Here is an 11797-nt window from a genome sequence, read left to right as displayed (position 1 = left end):
GTCCTTGTCCACTCCTATTTTGATGTTGGTTCCCCACATAGTATACTGACTCGAGATTTGATGGACAATTCTCAAAAGAATGACCTTCCCCATAGTACACCACAGGAAACTACTTCAAACAGACTTGGTGGCTGAGCTGCAAAATTATTAGCACTATTAACGGTAAACTGTTTTAACATAGAAGAAATAGACGATACTTGAGCTGATAACGAAGTGAGGACATCAACTTCATTAACTCCGGCTACACGTCTTCCTGAAGCTGTTCGATTTGTTGGCTATTGATAGTTATTACTCACAATCCTCTCAATGATCTCATAAGCCTCATTATAAGACTTAGACAAAATTGCACCATTCGCAGAAGCATCTACCATCAATCTTGTATGTGCATTGAGACCATTATAGAATGTCTCCAACTAGATACAATAAGGAATCCCATGATGAGGACACTTACGAAGTAACTCCTTGAATCTCTCCCAAGCCTCATACAAAGACTCGTCATCCAATTGTTGGAAAGTTATGATCTTGTTCCTCAACTTAGCGTTTTTGCTAGGCGGGAAATACTTAACCAAAAATCTCTCTGCTAATTCTTGCCATGTAGATAAGGAACTTCGTAGTAATGAATTGAGCCATGCTCATGCTCGATCTCGCAACGAGTACAGAAACAACTTCAACCTCAGTGCGTCTTCAGTCACACCAGCTATCTTGAATGAATCATTGTTACGATCTAAAAGTCAATGGAGTCGAAAACGGTAATTTCATAATGTTGTTTTTCGAAGATAGAATTAGTGAATATTGTTTATTTATAGTTATGAAGGAATTACAGTATTATATTGCGGTTGATCTAATAATTTTAGTTATTAGAAAGTTAGATAAGGTACAAGTGTATCGGTTCTAAAGACAATGGCTTTGGAATTGAGGTATCGGGACCTCGTTTCCCTAAACTGAACTTGTAAATATTTTATTAATTATTTACATAGTTATATTAGAAGTGAATTAAATTTTTTGGTTATGTAATTTTGAAGAAAGAGTGTTTAAAAAAAAGGGACTAAATCAAATAAGTGATAAAAGTAAGAATTAATACTAAATTATAAGGTGAATCTATATTGAAAGACTTATTAAATAGATAGACCATTGTTTTTATAAATTTTGATAGTGGATGTTTATGAGGATATTATATTATATATATATAATTATTAAAGTAACAATTAGTAAATTAAGTTAGAGTAAATTAAATAGAAAACGAAAAGAAAATGATTGGAATAAAAGAAACAAAGAGCTTAGTGAAAAAAAGAAAAGAAAAGAGAATATTTGGCTTTCTCATCAATTGGCATGCCGAATAAGAGAAAGGGGGGAAAGGAGTGAAAGAGGAAAAATTTTGTTTATTTCTGCCATTCTCTTTACTGTTCAAATAGAGATGGAAGAGGAAAGCTATTGCATGTTAATTTGAAGCTCAATTTGGAGCTGGTTCCTTAGGAAATTCGGTGCAGCAAGAAGGGGAAAGTTTGGCAACTTTTTGCCAAGGGAGAAGCTGGAAGCAGCAGTAAGAAAGGGAAAGGCACAGTTTCAGAGTAGTTTCAGTTGGGTTTTTTGGTGAGATTTTCACGCCCTTTTTCTTTTTCTCCTTTTTTCCCTTAATGTTCTATCAAATGGTGAAACTGGCAACGATGGTAGGAGATGGAAGTTTAACTGTTGCTGCATGCAGATAGCATACATGCTAATAATGTTTGTATTCCTTGCGGTGTGGTTCGACTGATATGGAAAGAAATGGATAGTAGTGATGTATTTAATGCTATTGAATTCTTGTCTGAATGCAGTTTAATGTATCAAATTTATGCTGTGGAAATTAGTTTGTGTTTTAAAATGTCTGAAACCTGGTCATTTATGTGTTTAATGCTGCCATTACGAGGACTGTTTGGTGAGAATAAATACAAAGCATAGGCTGTTGAACTTATATCTAAGGGTTATTTAATCTGTTGACTTTAGTGAGTTCTTGAACTCCATACTTTAAAATTTTATTTATTTTAATGTTCATTCATTGTTACTTTCAGTTGAAAAAGGTTAAAGTTATATTTGGGTATTCAGTGGAAAAAAAGGTTAATTAATTTTGATAACAGCTATTTGCATGGTGAATGGTACATTAAAGTTTAAAAAGCACATTTGGGGAAGGTTAGAAGTTAACTTACATGTTGTTAGGTTTGTACTGCATGAGGGAGTTAAAATTGAACTTAAGATAGTTTATTACTACTTAATACGCTATTGTAAATATTGGTTGTCCAAATTAGGACAAATTCATGGTGCTTAGCTAATTAATATGTTGCTATTATACTATAAATTATTGGTTGTCCAAATTAGGATAAATTCATGGTGCTTAACTAGTTAATATGTGGTTGTTATACTTTAAATTATTGGTTGTCCAAATTAGGACAAATTCATGGTGCTTAGCTAATTAATATGCTTCTGTTATACTGTAAATTATTGGCTGTACAAATTAGGACAAATTTATGGTGCTTAGCTAATTAATATGTTGCTGTTATACTGTAAATTATTGGTTGTCCAAATTAGGACAAATTCATGGTGTTTAGCTAATTAAAATGTTGTTGTTATAATATGAATCATTGACTATCCAAATTAGGTCATAATTATAGTGTTTAGATGATTAAAATGCTAATGTTGTGATGTGAATCGTTGGTTGTCTGATTTAATTCACTTATTGTATTTTAGTTGTTAAATGTTGCCATTAAGAGGAGGATTATTACTGTCCAAAGCATGTAATTATGCTGTCCAAGATAGGACATCATTGGTTATGTCATACTAACCTTAAATGATTGTAACAATAAAGATTAAAGCTAACTGAAACATGTAGCAATGCTGTCCAAAAGTGGCATTTGTTGTGTCTATTTATGTTTCAAGATCTGGTCCAATTTTTTGTAAGTAAATTGTTGACCAATTTGGTAATAATAATATCTATTACATGATTCAAAATTCTAACTGAACATGAATGTTAAGTACTGGTCAAATTGGTACCAATTCTATCCATTTCATGCTTTAAAGAATTATCTGAATATGATGTTATACATAATAATGTGTATTATATATATATATGAAATGTGACCCTTGTTTCGTACTATTGACTTGTCATTTTCAAAATGCTACAATTTAATCCTTGTTTGTTCTCGAAGCTTTCATAAGCATGATTTATATGAAAGTAAGCGATTACTCATTTTTTTTAATTACATTTTGGAGTTTACAGGTCAAGAAATTTGAAGATGAATATGTGACAACTAGTCGGTATGACTATAAATACGATATGGAAGGATTATGTTCTTATAAAATAATTTAACATATTAACTACTTATGAACCCTTGATTTTTAATTTATTTAAGTCCTTACATAATTTATTTTATATTATAACATTAGTTATAGAAATGCTACTGAGTTGATTGCTTAACGTTCGGTTTGTCTTCCGTGTGCAAGTTAGGTTCAATTGTGTGAACTCATTATTAGTAGCATCCAATAGAAAATCTCGTATTCATCTAATTGTGAAACTTTTTTTAATCTGGTTGGCATGTACCTATAGGATTTTATGTTATATTCTACTTAGTTGGAGAATTAATTCATACTTCGAGATGTTTTATAAATAGGCACATATGATAGTTGTTAATGGTTCATACCATGTATATGTTTGGTGTTGATGATGCTATGCGAGTTTTTAAATGTAAATATAATGCTTTGGATTACATAATTTCTTTTATATTATAACATTAGTTATAGAAATGCTATTGAGTTGATTACTCAGCGTTCGGTTTGTCTTCCGTGTGCAGGTTAGGTTCAATCGTGTGAACTCATTATTATTAGCATCCAACAGAAAATCCTGTATCCATCTAATTGGTGAAACTTTTGTTAATCTCGTTGGCATGTACCTATAGGATTTTATGTTATATTCTAGTTAGTTGGAGAATTAATTCATACTTCGAGATGTTTTATAAATAGGCACATATGATAGTTGTTAATGGTTCGTACCATGTATAAGTTTGGTGTTGATGATGCTATGCGAGTTTTTAAATGTAAATATAATGCTTTGGATTTGAATTAATATGTGAGTTGTTTTTTTATTTATATTGTAATGAATGTTTTCAATTGCTCCGGCAACGCATGTGATATCCTATTGTCCAGACCTGGTGATTCGGTTGGTAATTGGAGTGTTACAGTCACTCACCTCCATAAACAATCGAAGGTGGAGATGTGGATCTTCCGTGGGCATACCACTAAATTGACCCATCGTTTGGAGCATTTTAAACATCACTAGTTTCAATTCAATTTGGGTTGCCTCAATCGAAGCTTTCGTAAGCATGATTTATATGAATGTAAGCGATTACTCATTTTTTAAATTGCATTTTGGAGTTTAAAGGTTAAGAAATTTGAAGATGAATATGTGACAACTAGTCGGTATGACTATAAATACGATATGGAAGGATTATGTTCTTATAAAATAATTTAACATATTAACGACTTATGAACCTTGATTTTTAATTTATTTAAATCCTTACATAATTTATTTTATATTATAACATTAGTTATAGAAATGCTATTGAGTTGATTACTCAGCGTTCGGTTTGTCTTCCGTGTACAGGTTAGGTTCAATTGTGTGAACTCATTATTATTAGCATCCAACAGAAAATCTCGTATTCATCTAATTGGTGAAACTTTTGTTAATCTGGTTGGCATGTACCTATAGGATTTTATGTTATATTCTAGTTAGTTGGAGAATTAATTCATACTTCGAGATGTTTTATAAATAGGCACATATGATAGTTGTTAATGGTTCGTACCATGTATATGTTTGGTGTTGGTGATGCTATGCGAGTTTTTAAATGTAAATATAATGCTTTGGATATGAATTAATATGCGAGTTATTTTTTTATTTATATTTTAATGAATGTTTTCAATTGCTCCGGCAACATATGTGATATCCCATTGTCCAGACCTGGTGATTGTGTTGGTAATTGGGGTGTTACAATCACTCACCTCCATAAACAATCGAAGGTGGAGATGTGGATCTTCCGTGGGCATACCACTGAATTGGCCCATCGTTAGGAGCATTTGAAGCATCACTAGTTTCAATTCAATTTGGGTTGCCTCAATATCTGGCCTTCTAATTCCTGGATTTAACTCACTGAAAAGTGGCACAGCATATTGTCTGATGTATCGATCCCTATCATTGGCAATGACGATGGGATTTCGTACATGATCGACTTCATTACCTTGATCTTGATTCTGATTTCCAAGGTCTATCTCGACTTTTCTTTGAGTTGTTCATTCATGTCTTCTTTGTCTAAAAGTTCGCTCAATTTCAAGTTCTACAGGGAGTAAATCGATAATCTGATCTATGCTGATAAACACCTGAAAAGAAAACCACAAAATTAAAAGAATAAGTTAGTAATGTTAGAAATAAATCAAATTGAAAATAAATAATTTCACGAAAAGAAATGACTATGGCAAAGTTAAGAATCCCCGGCAATGGCGCCAAAAACTTGTAACGCGTAGGTTTGTGCAAGTGTACACAGTTGTTATCTAGTAATAAGTAAGTATCGAGTTATCGTCTCCACAGGGATTTTATTTGTGTTAAATCACTTTACATGTTTGGGAAGTGATGATTGAAATATATTAAACTAAATGCAAGCAAATTATCCTAAGTATGCAAACTATATGAATGAAATAGATTTTAGCAAAATTAAACATAATTTGTAACAATTATAACATAAATAAACTAGGACAATTACTTTAATTAAACTCAACTTATTATCAACATGCTTAATAACATTCGGAAAAACATGCCATGGCAACTCGATCTTTCATGAGTTTGGAAACCACATTAGGTCATTTCGGAATCCTTTACTTAGTAAATACGCATTTTACTGATCCTTATTTAATAAGGGTTTCCTAGTAATAGTGTGAGGTAACAGGGATGTGTTAGGTTTGAAACAATTTAATCACACAAATCTAAAAACTATGCAAATAACAGAGCTTGGTTAGAGTTGTTATGCAACTTGCAATTTAATCGGGTTAGGATCTAAATTGAGCATGCACATTTCAATTATGTGTCCATTAACTATCGTTTGGTTAGGATCGATCAGCTAATTTAGGTACATTTCAATCATATTGAATGAAAAACAGACTTGATTTTAATTAAAAAAACATTATAAGCATGAATCAAATAAATATTATTTAATCAAAGAAATCATCCTAGCTTAAATAAAATTAAGCTAACATTTTTGTAAAAAAGAACAAAGAACACATAGCAAACATTTTTAGATTAAATTAAAGAAAGGAAAGACTAAACCCAAATCAAAGTGGCTATCACGCAAGACTCCGACTGACTAGGCTCCTCACTTCTTTGCTTTGCTCCTTTGCTGATGGCTCTCCAAGGCGGTCTACCAAGGGCTCTTTAATAGGCTTAATTGCTAAAATCTCTATGAAGAGATGATGCTAGGCGTGGGGTGTAACAGCCCGATCTAGGGCCTAGTTGAAATAGTGGTCTCGGGACCACAAGTCCAGAGTCGAATAAATTATTTTATTATTATTTTGGAGTTATTGCATGTTTATATTAGTGTATGAAAAATTTGGTGAGTTAATTTTGATGTTCGTGAGATCAATTGAGAAAAAAAGACTAAATCGCATAAAATGTAAAAGTCCTAAATTGATAGCTAAAAGTGTCAAATAGGTAGAGAATAAAAATTGGGGGCCTTTATAGGGCAACTAGACCCTTAGAAATGGGTGGCCGATCATAAGGGACAATGAATTGAAAATTATCAATGTTAGGTAATTGATTTTTTGACTTTTTGACTAAAGTAGAAATAAAATAATCAAAGGATGATATCATCTCCTTCACCTCTCCTTCTTCACCGAAAATTTCAATAAAGAATTGGGTTTTAAGAGCTTGAAATTTCAGCAACTTTAAGCCTTCACAAGTAAGTAATTTTTTTGGCTTTTCTTGAATATTTTTGTACTTTTGAGACCTTTGAAGCATGAGCTTTCAAATGAGGGTACTATTTTGCAAAATGATTAAGAGCTTAAGGTTTTGCCATGAAAGGATTTGTAATGTTTTCCGAATTTTTATGGAAAAAAATGAGTCTTGGGTGTCTTATAACCAACTTTTATGAAATGTGTTAGCATGAAAACACCTTAAAGGATTATTTTGCATAAGTTGTAAAATAGATGATAAGTGTATGAAATAGTGGGAATTTGGAGTTTCTATAAGAGTAGAAAGGGTTCGACTAGGCTTAAGGTGTGAAGAAATTAAAAAAAAATCAATTTTCGGGCTTAAGGGTAAAATAGTCATTTTGCCTAATTATGTATGGTAGAGTTCCTAGATTGATAAGGTGACTAAATAAGTGGATTTTGTTATTTTAGATCAAGAAATACCGAATCCAAATCTAGACCGGGGGAAAGCCAAGTAAATTGACTAAATCGACTAGTCGTCACATTTTGTAATCCAAGGTAAGTTTATGTAAATAATGCAACTACATTGATAATGTATGTGATTGAATTGTACTTGAAATTATTATAGCATGAATTGCTTGATTGTGGAAATGAGATAATGTGATGAGAATAGAGATAGTAGAATTCCCGGATGAACCTTAGGAAAGAAATCGGATATTCATGCTATGACATTTGGGTCACTTGTGTGAGCTAGTGTAAGACATGTCTGGGACATGCATCGGCCACATTATGAGAGCCAGTGTAAGACCATGTGTAACACCCCGTACCCGAGACCGTTGCCGGAGTCGAACACGAGGTGTTAACGGACTTAATTCATTTACTTACACAGTTCATTTTAAAATTTCCAGACAAGCTGGCTAACTACATCATAGTCACTTTAAAAATCATATCTCGAGTTCCAAAACTCGAAAACCGATTCTGTAAATTTTTCCTGAAACTAGACTCATATATCCATCTATAAATTTTTTTTCTAGAATATTTGGTCGGGCCAATTAGTACAGTTTATTAGTTAAAGTCTCCCCTGTTTCAGGGTTAGACTACTCTGACCTCTGTGTATTACGAATTAGATATCTCCATGTACAGAGCTTCAATGACTATGCCGTTTGTCTCTAATAAAACTAGACTCAATAAAGAATCTGTAAATATAAATCATGACTTATAGTTATCTTTGTAAAATTTATGGTGAATTTCCAAAGTTATAACAGGGGATCCAGAAATCGTTCTGGCCCTGTTTCACAAAAATTTAAACATCTCACAAAATATAGCTCATATACCTGTTTGCTTCTTCCATACGAAAATAGACTCATCAAGCTTCAATTCCATATTTTATTCATTATTTAATTCAATTTTTGCTATTTTTAGTGATTTTTTTGACTCACTTCACTACTGTTGTCTGAAAAATGTTTTGTGGTAAATTTTACCTATTTCATGGTTTCCATGGATTAGCTAGTAATTTGACATACATAGGACCAAATATGATCATAATTAGCCATTCCAATGGCTGATCATTTACCTAACATTTCCATACCACTCAATAACCATATCATAAGACCATGCATATATACACAAAATGATTTTAATGCCATACTCAAATTATACGAGCCATTTTCGCATGGCTATACACACATACATTACCAAAAGGTATTTAATTAACAACAAAAGTCATCCCTATACATGCCATTATCAAAGTTAAAAAAAAATATACCAAAAGGGCTTAGATAGTGTGGACGACTTCGACTTTGACACTCCCGAGTCCGATAGATGACGAACAAAATCTATAAAACAGAGAATTAAAGCAAAAGATTAAGCACTTCGATGCTTAGTAAGTTTAAGTAATGAAATCATTTAAAAGAGTGGCATAATAATATCAAAGTTTATTTGTTTCATCCTTTGGCCGAATAGAAAATAACTAAGGTACTGCTTTTATCATTCATATCACAAAGGTGAAAGCAATATATATATATCCAACTAAATTCATTCTATAGTCGAATACGTTCATCTCACATTTCCGTGTCAATCTCATGCATATACACCTACATCTCACATTTGTGAAGTTGAACTCTCTAATTCGGAACTCATACATCATAATCAGATCATAAACGTTCAAATGATTTTAAACAATGGTCTAAGCATCCCCACCAATTTCAAAGTCATAATTTAACATAATCATATTCTCAACGAGAGTAAATTACTTACCTAGTTATCTTACTGTAAGTAGCACATTTGTTTAAAATGGTTTCAACATGTATTATATGATTTCTCGTATGAATATTTACGAGTTTTCAACTCAATATTATGCCGTCACAGACGCCCTTCGAAACCAAGCCCGATTCTTAGCGCTGACTCAAAAAGCCCTTCGAGACCAAGCTCGGATTATGACATTGGCCCGAAGGCCCTTCGAAACTAGGTTCGGTTATGACACTGGCTCAAAAGCCCTTCGAGACCAAGCTCGGATTATGACACTGGCTCAAAAGCCCTTCGAGACCAAGCTCAGATTTAAACCCCAATTAACATTCACACATATATGTATATATATGTAATTGCTTTATCAAATCATAAGCTAAGTTCCATTACTTAAAGACTTACCTCGAGTATAATTTGGGGCAGTTACGGATAGACTACTCGACTGCTTTCTCCTTTCCTTTATCTGATTTTGATCCCCTTAGCTCTTGAGCTTCTCTTCATTCAAAAGGCCGAATGCTCCCCCTCTTTTTCTTCTTCTTGTACGGCTAAGAAGAACAAGGTGATACTTTGTTTTCTTCACCATTCCTTTCCTTATTTTAATTACTTTTCCTTTTTATTTATTTATGTTATAAAATATAAAGCTACTAACTAATAATTAATACATATTATATGTATATGATCCCATCATGGCCGGCCACTACTTATCATAAATGGAAATTTGACATGCAAACCCATCATTTTTATAACATGCATTAATAAGTCACTTCAACATTTGCCTAACACATTTCTAAATTTTCTCACATAAGTCCTATTTAATAATTTCGCATACAAATGACAAAATTGAAGCATGAAACTTTCACACATGCCTGTTTCACATACAATAAACACAAAATTTAATGGTTAATTATTTTTACGACTCGGTTTTGTGGTCCCGAATCCACTTTTCGACTAAGGTCAAATTAGGGCTGTCACAATTCTCCTCCACTTAAAAATTTTCGTCCCCGAAAATTCTTACCAGTGAATAAATTTGGGTATCGTTTTTTCATAGAGTTCTCGGTTTCCCAAGTAGCTTCTTCAATCCCGTGTTTGAACCATAACACCTTTACTAAAGGAACCTTTTTGTTTCGTAATTCTTTCACCTCACGAGCTAGGACACGAATTGGTTCTTCTTCATAACTTACATCGGATTGAATTTCCACTTCCGATGGATTAATTATGTGCGAAGGATAGGATCTATAACGTCGAAGCATCGAAACATGAAAAACGTTGTGAATCTTTTCGAGTTCAGGGGGTAAAATCAATCTATATGCAACTGGACCAATTCGTTCGGATATTTCATACGGCCCAATGAACCTCGGACTCAATTTTCCCTTACGGCCAAATCTGAGTATCTTTTTCCAAGGTGAAACTTTAAGAAACACTTTGTCTCCTACCTGATACTCAATGTCTTTTTGTTTCAAATCCGTGTACGACTTCTGACGATCTGAAGCTGCCTTCAGACTTTCACAGATTATTTTTACTTTCTGTTCAGCATCTTTAATCAAATCAACTCCGAGAATTTTACTCTCACTAAGCTCGGTCCAAAACAATGGTGTACGGCATTTATGACCGTACAAAGCCTCATAAGGTGCCATCTTAATGCTTGATTGAAAACTATTGTTGTAAGCGAATTCAATCAAAGGTAAATACCGTTCCCACGAACCACCAAACTCAAGGATGCAACATCTCAACATATCCTCGAGTATCTGAATTATTCGTTCGGATTGACCATCAGTCTGAGGATGAAAAGCGGTGCTAAAATGTAATTTGGTACCCAAAGCTTCTTGCAATTTCTTCGAAAACCGCGATGTGAACCTCGGATCTCTATCGGACACAATAGAAATGGGTACTCCATGTAACCTTACAATCTGAGATACATACATTTCAGCTAGCCTGTCAAGGGAATAATCCGTACGTACAGGAATAAAATGAGCCGACTTTGTCAGTCTATCAACAACAACCCAGATCGCATCTTTCTTACTTGATGATAATGGCAATCCAGACACAAAGTCCATTGTGACTCGATCCCACTTCCATTTGGGTATAATGATCGGCTGAAGTAATCCTGAAGGCACTTGATGTTTCGCTTTCACTTGTGGACATATCAAACACTTCGAAACGAAGTCAGAAATGTCTCGTTTCATACCATGCCACCAAAACTGACGTCTCAGGTCGTTGTACAATTTCGTACTCCCCGGGGTGCTTCGTTCAGAATCATCGAAATAAATTCTGAATTTCTTGGAACACACAATCGACTTCTGAACCTCAAACAATCATCATCATCTATTTGAAACTCTGACTCCATATTCGAAATACATTCAGCCCGTTTTGCAACCAATTCATCATCGACTTTCTGAGCTTCACGAATTTGATGAATCAACAATGGTTTAGCCTTTAATTCTGCTACTAACACATTATCGGATAGAACAGACAAGTGTACATTCATCGCTCGTAAAGCAAACAGTGATTTACGACTTAAAGTATCCGCAACCACATTAGCCTTTCCCGAGTGATAGTCAATGACAAGCTCATAATCTTTTAACAACTCAAGCCAACGTATTTGTCGCAGATTCAA

General features: G+C 33.5%; 1 non-coding gene across 1 annotated transcript; it reads left to right on the top strand.

Moving 5' to 3' along the window:
- The first annotated feature begins 429 nt into the window (after positions 1 to 429).
- On the top strand, positions 430 to 536 carry LOC121231542 (small nucleolar RNA R71). The gene has a single exon (XR_005929600.1). It is a non-coding gene; the product is annotated as a small nucleolar RNA R71 (small nucleolar RNA).
- The last annotated feature ends 11261 nt before the right edge of the window (positions 537 to 11797 follow it).

The sequence above is a fragment of the Gossypium hirsutum genome, chromosome A06, assembly GCF_007990345.1.
Source record: "Gossypium hirsutum isolate 1008001.06 chromosome A06, Gossypium_hirsutum_v2.1, whole genome shotgun sequence".
NCBI lineage: Eukaryota > Viridiplantae > Streptophyta > Magnoliopsida > Malvales > Malvaceae > Gossypium > Gossypium hirsutum.
The sequence above is the reverse complement of the archived record's forward strand: the minus strand, read 5'-3'. Positions and strand labels throughout refer to the sequence as shown.